Source organism: Pongo pygmaeus, chromosome 1 (assembly GCF_028885625.2).
Source record: "Pongo pygmaeus isolate AG05252 chromosome 1, NHGRI_mPonPyg2-v2.0_pri, whole genome shotgun sequence".
Lineage (NCBI taxonomy): Eukaryota > Metazoa > Chordata > Mammalia > Primates > Hominidae > Pongo > Pongo pygmaeus.
In genome coordinates, this window is record NC_072373.2 from 226,063,148 (window position 1) to 226,084,200 (window position 21,053).

Sequence of the window (21,053 nt, forward strand, 5' to 3'; positions counted from 1 at the left end):
GGGAAGTCTAAGATCAAGGTCCTGGAAGATTTGGTGTCTGGTAATGGCCTGCTTTCTGGTTCATAGACTGTACCTTTCCACGGCATCCTCACACAGGGGTGAGGGAACTTTCTGGGTTCTCTTTTATAAGGGCACTAATCCCATACTTGAGGGCTCTTTGCTTGTGATCCACTCACCCCCCAAAGGCCCCACTTCTTAATACCATCACCTTGGGGGTTAGGATTTCAACATATAAATTTTGGCAGGATGTAAACACAGACCATAGCAGATATTTAACCTCATTTGCATTCAGAAAATACTGAAATAACATTCTGTGTCAATTAGATTGGCCAAAAAGAAAAGAGAAGCAGTCCTGCAGTGCCAGGTATTGATGATGAAGCGCCCATTTTGAAGATCTGTTTTACAATCATGTGGGAAGCAGCAATTCCACCTCTCAAGGTAAACTCTAAGGAAGAACTTGCACCTGTGACCCCCAAAGTTAGAGCACAATTGTTGTAAGACTGGATGACTGGAAGTCATCTGCATGTCCACCAACATGCAAATAGATACATAAATAGTCGTATGTTCACACAGTGGCGTGGTATATGTGGTTTTCATGAACGATCCAGATGAAGGTGTGCAACATGGGTAACTTGGAAACAATTCTCAGCGAAAGAGAAAGAGCATACAGTCATGGATCAAAAAAATGGAGCACAGTGGAAAATTTCAAAGAAGAATTAGAAAATCATGATTAATCTCACATCCTAGAAATAATTACATTAACCTTTTAGTACCATTTCTTTCCATTTTTATATGTATATATGCACTTCAAATTTATTTTTACAAAATGAGGTTACATGGCACTATACGTAGATAGATATCTTTTCTCAGAAATGAATTCATATCACATAGCTTTCCCCATGTTATTAATATTCTGCAGAGGCAGCCTTTTCAATAGCTGCTTGATAGACTCCACTTTCAGAAGTTTTCATGTCTCAATTGAACTGTGTCTGCACCGAGAGTGATTTTTCCACATTGGGGCAGTGGTCACCGTGAGTTCATAGATAAGAAAGAGTTGAATTAATTCCCTAAATCCCCACTTGCTTCTAGAAAAGATTAGAGGTGAATTAAGAGAGTAAAAAGTAGCATAGGAATGTGATGAAAATCTGTGTGAATGATTTGGGGGCAGGGAAAAAGAAGGAAGAAAGTTAATTGTCTCTAAAAAGTTCTTAAGCTGGGACATGCTCTAACAATGGATCATAAAGGCTTAGTCCAAATTCCCTGGCAGGCAAAAAAGAAAAAATAAGGGCACCTGAGGAAGCATGTAGCTTTCAGCATCTCACGCAAAAAAAGGCCAATGCTGCTGCTAAGAGGAATTTGCCATGTGGGCCTCACACAGGTGACTTTATCAGTACAAGGAGCCATATCTCCAATCATAGTTTTGCAAACCATACATATATGATTGTTTCTTATATTGCTGTTGAAAGTTCTTAAGTGAGGATGATTGACACCTTGAGGCCAAGGACAAATGATACCTCATCATTGATTTGGGACAATCAGGACCTGAAGCAGAAGTGTGTAGCTTTATCGGAGGCTGTGTTCACAGAAGTCAGCAGCTGCAGGGTGAGTTATAGGCTTTGAACTACCCTGACAGAGGGTTTGGGTGGGAGCCGGATAGGATCCAGCTTCAGAATAGAATATCTGCAGAGAGCTTGAAGTGCTGTGGTGTCACTGGTTTCACTCTTGGCCTGTCATGGCAGCCAACATACCCAACCTCAAGCTTCCTCAAGAGAAACCTTACCTGGTCCTAATCCTGTTTCTCCGTCTGCAAAGTAGAAGTGACTGTAACCTCTGGGTCCCATAGAACATGGACCCTGCAGCTGATGAGCCAGGATTGCCTTCGTCATCATGTGCCTTAGTTTTTCACGCATCCATCATCTCCTCAAAGAGCAGAGAGCATCTCGCTGAATTCCTGATCCCAATTAAGTAATTAGTAAACGTTAGTGGGATGGAAGAAAGTAATGTGTTTAGCAGATTAGGGGGCATGAAGGGGAACTCTTGATGTAAGGGAGGGGAAGTTAGAGGCTGACCTAGTGTCTTGTCCTGATACACAACTGGCTTGAGTCTGGCAAGAGTGTGTGGTGCCTGAGACTTTATAAGGAGCATCTCTAGATCGATTGGATGAGATGACTCAGGCCCTGGGACTTTTGAAGTAGGAATGATCCAGAGTCTGTCTCCATCATGAAAGAATCTTTGCAGGATTTCAATGCCTCACTGGATATTGAGCTTGATTCCATCACAAGAGTAGTGCCAGTGAATACCCAAGCGTGAGAATGGGTTAACTTGTGCAGTGGATTCTCCAGATGTTGGTGGGGATGATGGAGCTCCTGTCCCTGCTGTTCTTTGGGAAAGTCATTGCGCAAATCCTGACTTGTCTTGAAGCCCTCTGGAGAGGAACCACAGAGCTACCGTGGTGGAATTGAGGGTATGCTCATCCTCAAATTTGCCTTGGTAGAAAGGTTTCTGCACAGTTCATTTCACGTTTCAGTTCATTTCAGTTCAGTTCAGTTCAAGTTTATTGGTGTAAGTTAGAAAGGAGCGAGCTGAAGACACCTCCCAATCTGGAGCCACAGGGGATGAACTTCGCTTTTCTTCCTCTTATCCCCCTTCTCCCACCCCTCCATGTTGCTGTGAATCTTGTGATCTACATTAAGGGCCTGGAATCCATAGTGAAATTTTATAGCTCAGCTCTTAACTGGTTCCTGTCTATAAAATTAAAGACTGACAATAGATTAATAAGTGCCGTAAAATGTCTTAAATTCCTAACCACTTGCTCAATTAGGTGGAAAAAACATAACAATGTCTAATAGTGGATTGCCTGGGTTTCGTGCAGAGCATTAGATTTAAAGACTGCGGTTTATGGAGGGGAAAGCCGGGGAAAGCTTAAAGGAGAGATAGAGGATGATTCCTTTTTGGTGAGTAACAACAGTTACAGCCCTCTTATCACCCTGGCCTGAGTCACCATCAGCCTGCTGATGAGTCTGCCCTCTTCCCTCTCAGTCCCTCCTACAGTCCTGTCTCAATCTCATACCTAGATGGACCCTTAGTGAGATCACAGCCAGCTGGGCTGTCTGCTCAGAATACTCTAACAGCACCATGTGCAGCACAGTTAGAGCCAAAGTCTTCAACACAGCTGCCCCTGTTACCTATCAAGCTCCAGGATTTTCTCTGCCCCCTTAATTATTAGACCCTACAGGAGCTGCTCCTTCCCTTCCTTGTTAGACCCTATATGATTTGGTCCTCCCTACCTATCAGACTCTGCAGGATTTGGCCCCAGTTACCGTCAAACCTGTAGGATGTGCTCCCTCCACTACGTATCAGACCCCACAGGATTCTGCCCTCCATTACCCATCAGACAAATCAATGTGACTTGTTCCCAACACCTCTCTGTCCTCATCTATTCTCATTCATGCCTCATTTTCTCTGCTCAACTACCTTGGCCTCTTTGCAGCTTCTCCAGAACCGCAGCTGGCTCCTACATCAGGGCCTTTGCACTGCTGCTCCCCTGCCTACAACGCTCTTTCCCCCAGACAGCCTCCTCCTCATCTGCTCACTTTCTCCAGGTGGAGACAGCAAGGTCCTTCTTGGCGAAGTGTCCCCAGCTACCCCATTCAAAATGTCAGCAGCCCCAATCCTGCCTATCTTCTTTACTTTTTCTCCCTAAAACTTACCTCTAACATCCTGCACACTCTGTGCATTTGTCTTGCCATTGCTTCATCCCTAGAATGGAAGCTCTGCAAGGGCAGGGACCACATTGTCTGTTCTTTTCATGATTGAATGCCTCTCATCCCCATCAGTGGCTGGCACAGAAGTGACCCTCCATGACTACTTATGGATAATGGCTCTGGAGCTGTCAGCATTTCCCAGTGGTTCTTCTATCCCACCAGCTTACTGAAATAGTGGCAGTTGTTACCAGTAAACACCCAAAGTCCTGGGTGTAGATATGTTGGAGAAGTTTTGAAATAAACATTTTCTCTTCTCAGGACACCTCTGTGCTCTGTGAATGCCAATGGGGAGAAGCTGCATGCACTTCTACCAGGTCTGCGGGTGCCCACTGAGCATCTCATGGCTGAATGCTTTCAGAAGCATGCTTTGGGGGCACGTGGAGTGATGGCTAAGTCTGTCCTGACACCCTCTTTCAGTGGAGGGGGTAAATACTGCTGTGGAGCTTCATGCTGTCATTTCAGCCTTATCTTGGACCCCTCCTGCATGGTGCATTGTCCTGAGGGTGCTGGACTTGGCCCAATGGAAGGTATGTGCCATTACAAAGGCACACAACAGATTCAGCAATGGAAATCTTGGGGCCTCCAGCAGTGCACAAACTCCAAATGAAAAAGCCAGTGATGTTCCCCCAGTGCTCAGTGAGGCTCTCAGAAGTTCAAGTTGGGTGCATGCAGCCCTCTTCCTAAATCTCACCCTGACTGGCAGTCCCAGAGCCTTCAGTGGTCATCGGTGCCATTCTCCCTTTCCATAAGCTACAGTTTAGAAACCACTGCATCACCTTCCTCTGAGTTCTGTAAGAGGCTCCCCTGCTAGTTTTCCCCAGGTTTCTCTTCCTTTCTGCATGGGGCAATGAATGACCCAAGCAGAGGCAGCTGGACAGGTGGCGCCCCTCTGTGTCTTAGGTCACAGCCTTTCTCTGAGAGGACGGGATTTGCTGAGGGTTCTCTAGCAGTGAATGGTAGCATCAGGAGTGGGGCCAGGGTGCCCTAACTGGACAGAGATGGCCCCTCTGCTGGATGCTTAAGCTGTCCTGCTGGATGCTGCCTCTCCTTACTGGACACGCTTCAGGGACATTTTTCATGGAAGTGGGGCAGTGGACAGATTCACTTTAAGAGCAGATTTCTCCCTCTTCAAAACAAAAAAAAAATGTAATTTACTTCCCAGCGAAAGCCCCTGGCTTATTCTTTGTTCCTTTGTTTTAATCTCCTGACTCAGACACTCTCTTTCTCCCAAATGCAACATTCAGGAGACTTTCCTTTCATTTGCTCACAAGCCAGTGGAGGGAATAATAGACCTCTGAGATGCCATCTCCTTTAGGTAGCACTGCTGAGAGAGACTGGCTTTAAGGTGACCCCCAGGACCCCCACCTGCTATTTATTGATCACTCCCTATGCAATCTCCCTGCTTTAGTGTGGATGAAACCTGGGACTTGCTCTTAACCAACAGAAAGCCACAGTTGTAACACAATGAGCATAATTGCTTATACCTGATCATGTTATATAATCTTGAATGCCTTGCCAGGTACCTCACACCCCTGCTGGCTCAGAGGAAGCACGTGGCCATGTTGAGAGAAATTTCCAGTCGACAATCAGAAAGAAACTGAGGCCCTCAGTCAGGCAGCCTGCAGAGAACAGAATTCCAACAACAATCACAGGAGCTCAGAGGCAGATCCTTCCCTAGTCCAGCATCAGATGAGAACTCAGCCCCCCTTGACACTGGGACTACAGCCTTACAGAGGGCCTAGCTAAGAGTCTGTATTCCCGGACGACAGAAGCTGTGAGATCATAGATGTGTACTGTTTGAAGCCATTGAGTTTGTGATCTTATTGATATGAAGAAATAGGTAATTAACCCATCTGCGATTCATACGAGCTTCCCTTTGGTGTTTTCACTTACACGGTTTTACTTAAACTTCTCAGCCAATTCTGTCTTTTGACTTTACAGCTCTTTGGCCTCAGCACTCCAGTCTCACTTGAGAGAAGACTTCTGCTACTACTCTCATACATGCTCAGGGCCCAAGATGGTTTGAGTTCAGGTTGGGGTCTTAAATCAAGTTATCTGCTTAGGAGGGTATGAGAGGTCCCCTGAATTGACTGGGGGGTTGGTGCTCAGAAAAGCCTAAATAATATGGGGCCCAAGTTCCTTCTATTCATTGTGGGGCTCCAGCTGTCCAATCCTGAACTCGGATGCTGCCATTGAAGATGAGGCATTCAACATACTCCAGGCTCTGAGTGCTGGAATCCTGGAAAGTAGTTAGCTGATGAATAAAGTGTGTTTCTTTGTTATATGGTTCGAAAAGCTTTCTCAATCATGGGATTATTTGGTCACAGGACTAGGCAAATTTTCAACCAGCTTTCAAATACAAAGTCAGGAGTGAAAGTCACGTTGCTGACACTATCATGTGCCAAATGCTGGATTAAGTGTTTTGTGCACATTTAGTTTAGCCTGAGATGGACTAAGAAAAGCAATGCAGGCATTTATGTGCCACCATACAGCTAGAAAAGGCAAGTGCTCACCAATGTTGCTATTAGTATGAGAGGCTGGTCACTGTCCTGGTGGTTTTACAGGACTTACATCATTTAAATCTAACAAGGACATGAGGTAGGATCAACTGCTTTATTATTATTATATATTTTTTAAGAGAATGAAACAGGGACTTAGAAGTTGAGTCATTTGCCTGAGTTCATTGGAATTGGCATTCAAACCCAGGCTGGCTTCTAAGTCCCATATTCTTAAACGTCTCACTATGCTAACTTTTTAGCATGTGTTAGGCTAGAAATCACAGTCAAATCAGTATGATTCCAAGTTCTAGACTTTTTTTTTTTTTTTTTTTTTTTGAGATGAAGTTTCGCTCTCGTTGCCCAGGCCTGGAGACTGCAATGGTGTAATCTTGGCTCACCACATCCTCTGCCTCCTGGGTTCAAGTTGTTCTCCTGCCTCAGACTCCCGATTAGCGGAGATTACAAGCCTGTGCCATTGTGCCTGGCTAATTTTGTATTTTTAGTAAAAACGGGGTTTCTCCATGTTGGTCAGGCTAGTCTCGAACTTCCAACCTCAGGTGATCTGCCCGCCTTGGCCTCCCAAAGTGTTGGGATTACAGGCATGAGCCATCATGCCCTGCTCAAATTCTAGATATTTTACCCTAAAGTATGCTGCTTCCAATTGGAGAAGCCAAGAAGAAAGCAATGTACCAGGATGCCCTTGAAGCCAGTATTTGCCCCCCAGCTGGAATTTCCTTTAGTCACTTTTATGTGTGTATAACTTGGGGAATTTCCATCATTTCCCCCTTTTTGTGGTTGTATTCATTCTTAAAATCAAGAGGTGGTATGGAATCACTGACGCATAAGCTATAAACTCCCTTGGTTCCATGACTTACCACCTGACCAGTTCTTTCAAGCTGGTACCAATGGTCACCTCGTTGGTTATGAAGCTGCAACCCATGTTGCTAGTTGTAGTACATTGGACAGAAGGCCAGAGGGAGACCACTCATCATTCTGAATGCCATGAAGTGCTGTCAGCTACACGGAAATTAACTACTGGATCAAATGATGGAAAGTCACGTCTTTTGCCTTAGGATTTCTCCTGAGGGAGAGTGATTTGTCATTTATGGGTCTGGCTGAGTTACATTGTTTCCTATTAAGATAAGTCGAAATGAATCCTTAATGACAGAACACTATCTGTACAGATTTAGAAGCTGCAAATTAAACTGGCCATCTCCATCTGGAACATCAGTTTCCTTTCCAGAGCTATCTATTACCTGCAGAGCGAGTGAGCTGATAAGAGTCCCTGCAGATGTGCCGGCACAGCTGGAGGAGTAGCGCCCCTGAATGTTAATTGTGCGGGTGCTGTATATCTGAGGGAGGTTCCTGGGACCCCTGGGAAGACATGACCTCGAAGTCAGGATTTCAGATATTCCTCTGTAGCATCCAGGTCATTTAGACCAAGATGCCATCAACTCTGGCCTGGATGCTGACCTTGACCTTCTAATGGGCACCCTTAATTCTCACTCTTGCCTTCTCCTTCTATTGCTTCAGAGCAGCCAGAACATGCTTTTCAATGATGTGTATCATCCCATTTGTTTAAAATCTGCTTAGACATCGTACAATTCTCAGAACAAAGGCCAAATTCTTGGATATGGCCTCCAAAGAAGTCTTGCTTTTGATGACACAACACACCTTTCTTCTTGAGGCCCTTTTGGCTACCCTTAGGGCTTCTAGGACCACACTGTCCTTGCTACTGGGGTTGCAGGGGGACCATGAACCCTGTCCTCCCTGTTTGAAACACTCTTTCCTTCTGCCTACCACTCTCATCTCCCCTCCCTCGGACATCCGCTCTCTGTCCCTCTGCCTCTGCAGATACATCTCTTCCCCGGGACACCTCCCTTGACGTCCTTGTGAAAGGAAAGTATCTTTGGCCCCCAACATCACTAAGCTAAATGGAAAAGTCAAGCTGGGAACTGCTTAGGGCAAACCTGCTTCCCATTCTGTTCAAAGTCATCCCTCTGCTAGCTGAGATAGATGCAGATCTGATTGCCTCTTTTGGAAAGGCTAATCAGAAACTCAAAAGAATGCAACCATTTGTCTCTCACCTACCTGTGACCTGGAAGCCCCCTCCCCACTTTGAGTTGTCCTGCCTTTCCAGACCAAACCAATGTTCATTTTGCATATGTTGATTGATGCCTCATTTCTCCTTAAAATGTATAAAACCAAGCTGTGCTCTGACCACCTTGGGCACAGATCATCAGGACCTCATGAGACTATGTCATGGGCACACGTCCTCGACCTCAGCAAAATAAGCTTTCTAAATTAACCAAGACCTGTCTCAAATTTTTAGGGTTCACATCCTGAACAGGTGAGATCCCTGCCTCTCTTATGATCACATGCACTCTGTTCTTTTTGAACTAGCACCTACCCCAGTGTGGATTATGTGTGTGGTTCCTATTCAGTCATGGGGTCTCTTCCATGTAAGATCCACGGGTGCTGTCACTGGATCTGTTCTGTGTGCATCTGCAGCCCCGGCCCCAGCACAGTGCCTGGCCCTCGACAAGCCTGGGAAAAATCCTGTCACAGAACACCAGTGTAGGCAAAGCTACAGTGTCTTCTAGCAAGATAAATATTAATTTGCATGTATTTTTTTCAGCTTTCTTTAATCACTCTTCTTTCTTAGATGTGTATACTTAAATTTGAACAAAAGCGAAACAAAACCAAAACAAGCCTGCAAACACCAAGCTGAAGATAAAAAGAAGAATATTATGTGGCTGAAGGAGCTACAGATGTGGATCCTGGCATCATGATCAACCAGCTGTGTGTCCTTGGGCAAGCCAATTCACACTCTGGTCCTTATTTCCTCATAAGTTAACAAACATTACAGTGCCTTCTCTGCCTACCCACAGGGGTGTTTTTAGGGCCACTTGAGAAGCTACACAGTTGCTCTGAAAGTACCAAGAGCTCTGCAGCTGTGCGGTGGAATCAGTACATTCATTAATAATACACCATCCTGTTCTTTGTTCATGGCTTGCTGATGCTAGACCCGAATACAATGTCCACATTGTTCAGGAAATCAGGAAGGGGTATACCATGCACCTCTAACACTTCATGTAATCACAGGTTGGTAGCAAAGATCTGGCTGAACAATTGGATTTCAGGATGACAGTAAATGGAATGTGTGCTACACTCTGCCAGGTGTAACATGGCACTTAGGTTTGGAAGGTGGGCAAGGTGGGCAGAGAAAGTGCTCATAGAATTACATTTCCTGAAACAAGGATGGCACTAGAATTGCAGGAAGGATTCATGAATCCTGGTTTCATTTAAGATTTTAATCTATGGAGGTGACCGAGTGATGACACATAGTCCAATGCCATTGAAAGAAGATGTATTACTTACATGTCCTGGGAGAAGAGGACATATCACAACACCCAGGCCACGTGGGGAAGCACCAGAGCTGGTCAGAAACAAGGGGAAAGCCTAGGTCAGGGCTTTTACTGGGGCCTTCTCAGGAAAGGTGAGACAGGGCAGAGTCTGGGATTGGCTAGTTCAAGTAATTCCAGCAGGCTTTGGGCTGTAGAGGAGTGATCTCTAGTTGCCTGATACGTGGCCCTGGGATAATTTAGGGCAGGGGAAATATTGGCTTGGGGTGTGAGAGCTAGGCAAAGTGGGTGGCTGGGGTATAGGCTTGAGATTTGTTGGTTTAATAGAGTTAGGGTTAGGGTTAGGGTTATGGTTTTTTATGTCTCTAAGATTTGGCTAGCTTTGGTAGGGGCAGTCTCTTCCAGCCAGCAAAGTTTTTAAGATGTCAAAACATCATAAGATACAGAAAAACAACAACAACCTGTGATTAATGTAGCCTTCTATTGACAAAACTAAGACAAAGGAGAAGGAGGTGGCCACCATCCTCTTTCTGAAAACTTCTCACCCCTTGTACCACACTCTGGGAGGACTCCAGTGTTTCTTTCAGCAGTGGAATTCATGGGGGGTGGAGCCAGGTGGAGGGAGACCCCTGGATGCAGGTGGTTGTTGCATCCTTTACCTGCCAGAGCCAAACACACAGGGTGGTGTCCTCGACGTGCTGCTAAATCTCCTGCAGTCACCGTTCCATTCCAGCTTGGACTTACGATTCTCCATATCCCCTGCCAGCCCTGAGTGGTCTCCTCGCCTCTGCCCATGGCTTCACCACCCCTGCTCCTGTGGAGTAGTCAGATTGTCTAAGTTCCCTTTCCAGTGAGGGGTGCTCCTGGGGCATCTGGCAGCCCTGAACCCACCCTGGGACATGTGGCAGGTGGATGGATGGTTGTGTCCCTAGCACATTCATGGTCAAGGACACCCCTCCAAAGCATTAAGAGGAAATAGAGCATTCCAACCATTTGCAGATGCCACACATTTTACAGGCATGCACAACTTGGGGATATGTTTTTGATAACGTAGGCTGCAGCTTCTGTACAGTTCCTGGGGACTGAGGACCTTCCTCTAACTCCAACCTGCTATGTCCTTATCCAGAAAGACGCAGCAGGGACCATGCGGCCTGTTGACAACCAGATCTCCTGTCCTCCCTGCCTCTCGGAAGCCTCCAGCCCCTGATATGTGTGGGGGCGGGGCGTTTGACTCATTCTGCCCATCAGAGTGTGGGTGGAAGTGAGGTCAGACACTGACAGGCTCAATTTGTAAAATGTGTGATTCTCTCTCTCCTCGTGGTCCACTGGCTGGATGTGAAGGATCTCAAGGATGACTCTGAGGTCCCAGCAGAACTACGAGATGAAATGAGAGGAGACTGATTTCCTGACTTACCACTTGAAAGGTTGTCTTGAACACACAACAGTTTCCAGGATGTGAGCAAAATGCAAAGCCCCTGTAGTAAACAGCTACTGAGACCTGGGGGCTGTTTGTCATAGCAGCTAACGTCAGTCACTCTAACTAATACAAAAGCATGAGTGCCAATGAGTGAGGGTAATGTGAGAGCTGGTGCTAACCCTGAATCTGCTCTAACTTAAAAACAAAAACAAAAAACAACTTTTCCTGTGTTAGTTTGCTGAGAATAATGGCTTCCAGCTTCACCCATGGGGGCAGGTGGGGGGGAGCATCAGGATAAATACCGAATGCATGTGGGGCTTAATACCTCGGTGATGGATTAACAGGTGTAACAAACCATCATGACACATGTTTACCTATGCAACAAACCTGCACATCCTACACATGTATCCTGGAACTGAAAATACAATTAAATATTAAAAAGACTTTATTGATGCCTAATTTACATTCAGCAACATGCACCCATTTTTATGGGTCCAGTTGGGTGATTCCGACGGGTGTATTTACTTACCTGTGTATCCACCCACAAGATCAAGATATAGAGCATGTCCGTCATCCCAAAAAGTTCTCTTGTAAAAAAAAATAAAGTTCCCTTGTGCAAATCAAACTTCACAGAGTGAATCATTCACCACATTTTATTTTTAAATTTCCATTAATAACGAGCTACTTTTATGGAGTTGCCCAACTTGTCATACATGGTGGCTGAGCTGTGTTTAGCAGAAGTGGGAACTCGGGGAACATGACCAGAAGTGCCCCGTCCATGGCCTCATGAACAGCAGGGGGCCTGCCTGAGGGAGGAATGAACAGATCTCTGCTTCTGTAGCCGTCCCATGTGGTGATGCTAAGGGATGACCGAGGGAGAATGAAAAAAAAAAAATGTCACTGGGAGACAGAGGCAGTATGAGTGGAATGGAGCCGGCCCTCCAGCACAGGGCAGAGTGTCAAGACATGCAGCTGACAGCAGCGAGATGAGGGTTAAGGGGGCACGGGGGACAGGAATGAATTTCAGCTTCTTGTTGAGGTGGCTGGAGGCTGGAGGGGCGGCAAAGTTCGAGGCACACTGTCGTCCATGTGGTGACTTTGGGACATCCAGGTGGATGAACCACTCTGGCTGGTGATTCACCCTAGAACACCCTAGAAATAGGATGTTCTGGCTGGGCATGGTGGCTCATGCCTATAATCCCAGCACTTTGGGAGGTTGAGGAGGGTGGATCACCTGAGGTCAGGAGTTCGAGACCAGCCTGACTAACATGGTGAAATCCTGGCTCTACTAAAAATACAAAATTAGCCAGGCGTGGTGGCAGGCACCTGTAATCTCAGCTACTCTGGAGTCTGAGGCAGGAGAATCGCTTGAACCTGGGAGGCGGAGGTTGCAGTGAGCCAAGATTGCATCGTTGCTCTCCAGCCTGGGCAACAGAGTGAGACTCCGTCTCAAAAAAAATAGGGTATTCTGACTCAGGAGGGGGTTAAGTGGGAAACACAGACTTAGGGGTTGCCTGGGTGTTTGTGTTGATGTAAAATCTAAGACAAAATCAGAACCTGCAGAGTGAGAGGAGGGCGAAGGTTGGGGTCCTGAGAACGTCAGCTCTTTAGAGGAGGAAAACTCCACCAAGAAAGCTGAGAAGAGATGGTCCGGGGTTGGGAGAACCTGAAGACCTCATCTTGCTGGATGCCTTCTGCTGAGCCTCCCACTCATCCACTCTGCTCTGTGCCTGAGGAGGTTGCCCCGTGTTTATGGTTCTTGCCTTTCCCGCTGGGTTTGGCCAACAGAGCACACTTGCAGGAAACAGGGGAAAGAGAGAGGCTGTGGAATTTATCCCACTGGCTCCCTCCTGGCGCTCCTGGAGGCTGGCAGAGACCCTTGAATGAGAATCTCAGCTCCCCGCTAGGCACCTTCTCCATTCTTCTGTCTGTATCTCCGGTTTCTAGAAACTGCTCCGTCCTCTGTCTTTTCAGGGCCAGATGCTGGCTGCTGGATCCCAGTAATTCTCTAAACACTGCCCATTTCTTTGTCAATAGTCTCTTTCCCAAATCCTTTTCAAGTACACAATTTGAATGTACCATCTGTTTTCCAGTCAGATAATGATACAACTACCCATCATTGGTTTAAAAAGTAAGTTATGTTTTATATATTCCAAAGAGTTTCCCCAGGAATTCCATCTCGATTTGTGCCCAAGGTGCAGAGGGCACCAACAGAGAGCTCTTTGCTGTCTGAAAGCCCCCCTGCTCCTCCAGCAAATGACCCCTATCATGCGGTACAGCATTTCCCAGGATGAAGTCACCTCCAAATGAGATGTCTCCCCAGCCGGAAGGGCAGGTTGAAGCTGTCCCCGTGGATACGCCTGCAGGTAACAAGCACATGTCAGAGGATGGGAGGGACTCTGCTTCCTTCTCATATCAAACATCATAATTGTTTGATGTCCAATTATGTTATAGGGACTCTCCCTGCAAAAAGAAAAAAGTAGCTTTGTGAAACCTTCTCCAGGATACTCACCTTTCTCTGCCTCTTGCTAATGCAGAGCCTGGGCTTGGCTTCCCTCTTCCCCTGCAAGGGCAGGGCAGGGAAGGGATCAGTGTGGCTGATGCTCCTCCTCCCTGCAGCCTCTCCCGATGGCCAGCAGGACTGGCCTCAGGTGCTCCCCCAGGGGATCTCCCAGGGAAGGGTGTCACCTGCCTGCAAACTGGTGGCGCTGACTTCAGCTGTGCTTTCTGTAAGTACCGACTTTGTTTTAATATTATATTATCTACCTTTATTTTTTCTTTAATTTAATGCAGCGGTTGCATTCCTGTACTAACATCCATTGATTAGGGTAACAAACAAATGTGAAGACACTTCCAGAAGCACACTGACTCATCCTTCCATTCATTCTGTTGGGATCAGTAGAGGGAGAAAAAGACACACACACACACACACACACATCCACACAAAATCCCAAAAATGATAGGCAATGAAAAGCAAGTCATATTTTGAGTTACTCTTTAAATAGCTATTGCCAAAAAAAACAACAACAACAAAAAAAACAAATGATCCCAAGAAGAGAAATGCCTGCAAAATGCCAGAGGGCAAGAGAGTAATCTGGCCAATGGACTTGGCCAAAGGGATTCAGAGTCAGAAAGGCAGGCAGAATGATATGATGACGGCAAATTCATGTTAAATCACTACTAATGTATTCAGATTGTGTGCGAGAAGACTCTCATTTTAGGTTAAATTCAAAAGCCCATTGAAAAAATATTCGTTGATACTATAAACTCAGAACTGTGGTTCTCAAATTCAAAAAGCGTTCTCATACACTTCTGCAAACGTGTATATCATCCAGATTATATCCAGCGGTAGTCTTGCATGCCATTTTACCTCTTTATATGACATGAGAGCAATGGGCAATTTCCACATCAAAATTCACAGGGCAGAGAAGTACCCGCTTTCCTACAAAGAAGCACAAAAAGGGCATTAATAAGTCAGGAGCATCACAAACATTACAAAATGCGCGGCATTGCAACACATCGCAGGCATCGCCACGGTTTGCATGATTTGCATGATCCTGTTTGCCTACCTCTTTCCTCCCCTGTCTATGTCGTAGTTATGAGATTTATATTGACAACTGACGTTCTCCTAAAACTGTGTATGTTTGAACAGCCCGAGCCTGTACTCAGGACCCAGGATGATTTCACTGAGGTAGGATGTCTTGTGAGCCCATCAGCTTCATCTACCTCTGAAAACCCATCCAGAGCAAGTGAAGCTTCTACCACATTAATTCAGTTCCTGCAGGGGAGGTCTTTTAGAGGGATGACTACTTTTGTGTACCCAGATAACATTCATCAGAGTTGATAAAATATCATCACCAATGATGGTCACAAGTATGTGTTAGTATGTGTGTATGTGTATGTGTTTGTGTGTGTGTATGTATGTGTTAGTATGTGTGTATGTGATGGTTAATATTGAGTGTCAACTTGACTGGATTGAAGGATGCAAAGTATTGTTTCTGGGTGTGTCTGTGAGGGTGTTGCCAAAGGAGATTAATATTCAAGTCAGTGGACTGGGAGAGGCAGACCCACCCTCAGTCTGGGTGGGCACCATCTAATCAGCTGCCATGTGGCTAGAATAAAGCAGGCAGAAGAAAGTGGGATGAGCAGACTTCCTGAGTCTTTTTTTTTTTTTTTTTTGAGATGGAGTCTCGCTCTGTTGCCCAGGCTGGAGTGCAGTGGCGCGATCTCGGCTCACTGCAATCTCTGTCTCCCGGGTTCATGCCATTCTCCTGCCTCAGCCTCCTGAGTAGCTGGGATTATAGGCGCCCGCCACCACCACCGGCTAATTTTTTTGTATTTTTAGTAGAGACGGGTTTTCACTGTGTTAGCCAGGATGGTCTCTATCTCCTGACCTCGTGATCCGCCCACCTCAGCCTCCCAAAGTGCCGGGATTACAGGCGTGAGCCACTGCGCCCGGCCCCAACTTACTGAGTCTTTGAGACCCTTCATCTTTCTCCTGTGCTGGTTGCTTCCTGCCCTCAAACACTGGACTTCAAGCAAGTTCCTCAGCTTCTGGACTCTAGAACTTACACCTGTGGTTTGTCAGGGGCTCTTGGGCCTTTGGCCACAGATTGAAGGCTGCACTGTCAGCTTCCCTGCTTTTGAGGTTTTGGGACTCAGACTGAGCCACCACCAGCTTCCTTGCTCCTCAATTTGCAGATGGCCTATTGTGGGACTTCACCTTGTAATTGTGTGAGTTAATTCTCCTTAATAAACTCCCCTTTCCATACACATCTATCCTATTAGTTCTGTCCCTCTAGAGAACCCTGACTAATATAGTGTACACCAGTGACTGTGTGTTTATAATTTAATATGTGTGTGTGTGTGTGTGTGTGTATGTGTGTATGTTATGGACTGAATGGCCATGTCCACCCTCCCAAATTCATATGTTGAAGACTTAACTCCTGATGTAATGGAGGTGAGGCTTCTAGGAAGCCAATAGCTTTAGATAAGGCCATGAGGGCAAGGCCTTTGTGATAGGATTAGTGTTCCTGTAAGAAGAGACTTGCTGGCTATGCTTGCTCTCCCTCTCTCTGCCAGTGTGGACATAGTGGGGAGGTGACCATCTGCAAACCAGGAAGAGAACTCTCATTAGCAACTTACTCAATGTGCTGGCACCTTGACCTCATACTCCCCAGCCTTCAGAACTGTGAGAAATAAATTTCTGTTGTTTACATCACCCCAATCTGTGGTATTCTGTTGTGGAAGCCTGAGCTAAGACTGTGTGTGTGTGTGTGTGTGTGTGTGTGTGTGTATGCATTTTACTGTTAATCTGAAGAGCTGTTCCTTGCAATTGCTGGGTCTATGGAAGAGTCACCTCACCACACACCTCACTGAACTAAAATCAGAAGGAGTTACCACTTATCCTTGTGGATTTCAGAACCCAGTGTCAGATTAGAGCATCCAAGTGGAGTCAGAGAGAGAAGCCTGCATTTGGGGAGCAAATACAGAGCCCCGTTCAGGGAGCTGGGCAGGATGCCCTCTTTTTAGTTTATCTGAGGTCATTAGGGTGGGCCCTCATCTAAAATGACTGGGATCCTTCTAAATAGAGTAAGTTAAGACACAGACACAGCCATGCACAGACGGAAGACCATGTGGGGATCCAGAAGGAAGGCAGCTATCTGCAAGCCAAGGAGAGAGGTCTCAGGAGGATCCACACCTGCCAACACCTTGAGCTTGGACTTCCAGCCTCGAGAACTGTGGGCAAATACATTTCTGTTGTTGAAGCCACTCAGTTTATGTCATCACAACACAAGCAAACTAATGCAAAGGCATGCTCAGGGGCAGTCACCCTGCTGGGCAGCAGGGCCCCCATGGTGCACAAGACAATCCTTAGCATAAGTGTCCAGGAGGGAAGTGGTGACGGAGGTAGAGGAGCCCAGAGAGGACAATGAGGAAGGGAACTCGGGGAGGCCATTGTGACTTTACTTTCTGTGTCACTGCTTCCTGGTGGTCCTGGAGGATGGAAATTTGTAAAATGCACAGCCATGCTAAAGAACTGGCTCGTTGAGGGGAGAAAAGTGGATGAAGGAATTCCAGAGAGCAGGAGAGACTGAAGGGCTCTGGCCCTACAAAGGTTCTCCATGAAAGAGGAGGAGAGAGCCTCCTACCCTAGCACTCTCTCACTCCTGCCTGACTCTAGCTGGGCATCTACAGCCTCCCTTTCCTCTCTAGATCCCTCCAGGCCACTGGCTGCCACCTGGTCTCATGTTTCGTTTGCCTGCCATGAATACCTTCAGGCAACTTCTTGGATAACTGCCTGCCTGTGGTGAGTCCCTGAAGCCTTCAGTTGCAGTGGGGCCCACTTGCATCCTGGCCATAGTCAACAGGACCAGAGGACAGCCTCTTGCAGCAGCTGAGGCAGGAATACCCCCTCCTGGGGGAGTTTTGAATCAACAATGGGAGGCTTTGCTTCTACGTGGCCCACCCGCCCTGCACCCCGCACCGCCTGGAGTCTGGGAGGCACAGGAGAATCATAGCTCCTCTGAGATAAGGTAGGCAGCAGTTGTGCCCTGGGAGCAAAACAGGAGTGTGGGGGTGGGGGAGGTGGGGGTAGGGGACAGAGTGCTCCTCCCTGAAGCCCCACATGACTGCCCCTGGGTTCTGGAAGACACCCCTGTGGCTTTTTCATCAACATCGGCCCTGGGTCCTCAGTGCTCCTGGTTGTCACTCTTCACGCTAGCTTCCACAGGCTTCGATTACTCACAGTCGTAAGTTCCAATTAATTCTGGTCACACACCAACATTCTTTTATTTTTTTGTACAGCATAAAGGGGCAAATATGCCTTATTGCAGGATTGATTTCTGGTTTCTTCACTGATGGAGATGCTTCCTGACCCGCCACCTAAGCCATCCCTGTAGTTCCACAGCTCATACCTCGACCTCCCCTCGTCCATCACAGAGCCCCACCTGGGTGGTTCATCCTGGTCCTGTGACTTGTTATTGGGGTGGCTGGAGTTCAGCTGGTAGTGAGAATTCAGCTGCTGGAGTGACTGGAGGGGAAGCCATATGGTGCCAGCAACGCCACATGCATCTATATGCTGAGCGAACTTGTCTTCCAACACAAACATGGCTCCCTTGAGATTTCATTCCTCCAGAGAGAGACTGCCAGCCAGTCAGCCCCAACCACTCCACTCCAGTTTCTAAGCAGAACAGGTTTCTTTAGCGTCAGCCCATCCAAACCATTTATTCTGCTCAAAAAGCTGTTGTCCCCTCTGGGCCTCTGGAGCAGACTGTTTCCCACTTCATCAGCACACACCTAAATTGATGCCTGCAGCCCTCCCAGGCTTCCTCCTAGTCCCTGCTCCCTGTTTCCCTCCCTCCTTCTCTCCTCACTCTCTCTTTATTTCTTTCCTACATATCTAACATAATATAAAACAGAAACGAATATGCAAAAGGCATTTTCTGTTTTAATCAGGTTTGGGGGAAAATATGTCTAACATGCCACTTTCCCCAGTTGATAAAATGTTTGACATTTACCAGGGCTGCAGAGATTCTTGTCTAACAGCTCCATTTTTGAATGCCACTCCACATCCTCCATCTCTGAGTTTTAAAAAGCACTTGTCCTACAAAGTGTTATCATTACTAAAAATATTAAGCAGAATCTTCATTCATTTGGAGTTGCCATGTAATTGTGATGGAATACAAATCATCACTTTAGAAGGCAGGCAAGTCAGATCTCTCCTCCTGGCATGAGGTAGAGGGAGGAGGAAATGGATTACGGACAGTGGACCTAGTCCCGGGGTGACAGTGTTTTTGTGCATGGGGTTCTTGTGCAACTTCTGGGCATTGCCTGGAAGCTTGTAGCAGCTAATATGTGTGACCAGGCCCCAGCAGGCAGTGGGAAGAGTTTGGGTCATCGGGGGTTGGCATCTCTTCTTGGCCACACTAGGGCCACCTGCTGGTGGGACTGCTTGCTACATCTGTGCAGTGATGGCCACTCTTCACTTATTCACCTTGAGGACTTAACATTTTTCCTCAGCTGTTTGAAATAGGCCTAGGGAGAGTCAGCTAAAGGCCGAGTAAACAACCTGAGCAATTTGAACGTAGAAAGAAGCCCTTGTGGTGTAGCTATTGTTCACGTGCCCTCTAATTTTATCCCCAGTGCTCAATGCTACTGCTTGAATGATGGTGGCCCCTCCAAAATTTGTGTTGAAACATATCTTCAGTGCAACTGTATTAAGAGGTGAGGCCTTTGGAAGGTGATTATGTCATGAAAGCTCCACCCTCATGAATGGGATTAGCACCCTTATAACAGGGATCAAGGTTGAAGGCAGTTCCCTTCTGCCCTTCCATTCCTTCCTCTGGAGGATGCAGCAACCAGGCACCATCTTGGAAGTAGAGAGAAGCCCTCACCGGAAACTGATGCTGCTAGCACATTGATCTTGGTCTTCCCAGCCTCCAGAACCATGAGAAATAAACGTCTATTATTTCTAAACTACTGAGTCTTGGGTAATTTTTTCTAGCAGCAGGAACAGACTAAGACACTGAATATAATTAGTTATTATTCTTAACACACTCCCAAAACTCAGGAACATAAACAATTCTTCTCCCCGAATGCTTGCTGTTGCCTCCCCTAAAGCTACTTTTGTTTGAATGGGCTCTGCTTTCTGGAAATCCTGACATCAACTAGGTGGTATTAAGGACAGAGTCAAACTAGACTGGAACTCAGGTTTTAATAACTCCAGAGCCTTGCCACCCCTTTTGTTTAAGGACAACTCTTTTGTTTAAGGGGTCCCTTTTTCAATCTTTCCAACAAAGAAGGATTGGAGGAGTTAATGCATTGGAGGACCCCAATGTATTTCCAATAAAGAAGGATTGGAGGAGCTAACTGCATTAAATGGACTAGGGTTGGATTACTCTGTCCTACAGGTAATAGGCAGCCACTGGTTTTTTTCAGTAAGGAGAGGCTTCAAAGTGGTATTCACAGAAAAGGAATTGATATAGTGACACTGGATGGAGGGTGAAATGATGCTATTTCAGGGTGTATTAATCTGTTCTCACACTGCTAAAAAGAACTGCCTGAGACTGGGTAATTTATAAAGAAAAGAGGTGGCCAGGTGCCGTGGCTCACACCTGTAATCCCAGCACTTTGGGAGGCTGAGGCAGGTGGATCGCAAGGTCAGGAGATCGAGACCATCCTGGCTAACACAGTGAAACCCCGTCTCTACTAAAAATACAAAAAAATAGCTGGCAGTGGTGGCAGGTGCCTGTAGTCCCAGGTACTCAGGAGGTTGAGGCAGAAGAATGGTGTGAACCTGGGAGGTAGAACATGCAGTGAGCCGAGATCGTGCCACTGTACTCCAGCCTGGGTGACAGAGCGAGACTCGTCTCAAAATAAAAAGAAAAGAGGTTTAATTAACTCACAGTTCTGCATGGCCGGAGAGGCCTCAGGAAACTTACAATTATGGCAGAAGGGGGAGCAAACATGTCCTATTTCACATGGCAGGAGGAGAGAGAAATGAAGAGCAAAGGGGGGAAAGCCCCTTATAAAACCATCAAGTCTCATGAGAACTCACTCACTATCATGAGAACAGCATAGAGGAACCATCCCCTTAAGTTAATTATCTCCACCTGGTCCAACCCTTGACACATGGGGATCATTACAATTCAAGGTGAGATTTGGGTGGGAACACAGAGCCAAACCGTATCATTTCATTCTGCCCCTGGCCTCTCCCAAATTTCATGTTCTCACATTTCACAATTATGCCTTTCCAATAGTCCCCCAAAGTCTTAACTCATTCCAGCTTTAGCCCCAAACTCCAAGTCCAAAGTCTCATCTGAGACAAGATAAGTCCCTTTCATCTATGAGCCTCTAAAATTAAAAGCAAGTTAGTTACTTCCTGGATCCAACAGGGGTACAGGCATTGGGTAAATACATCCATTCCAAATGGGAGAAATTGGCCAAAACAAAGGGGCTATAGGCCCCACGCAAGTCTGAAATCCAATAGGACAGTCATTAAACCTTA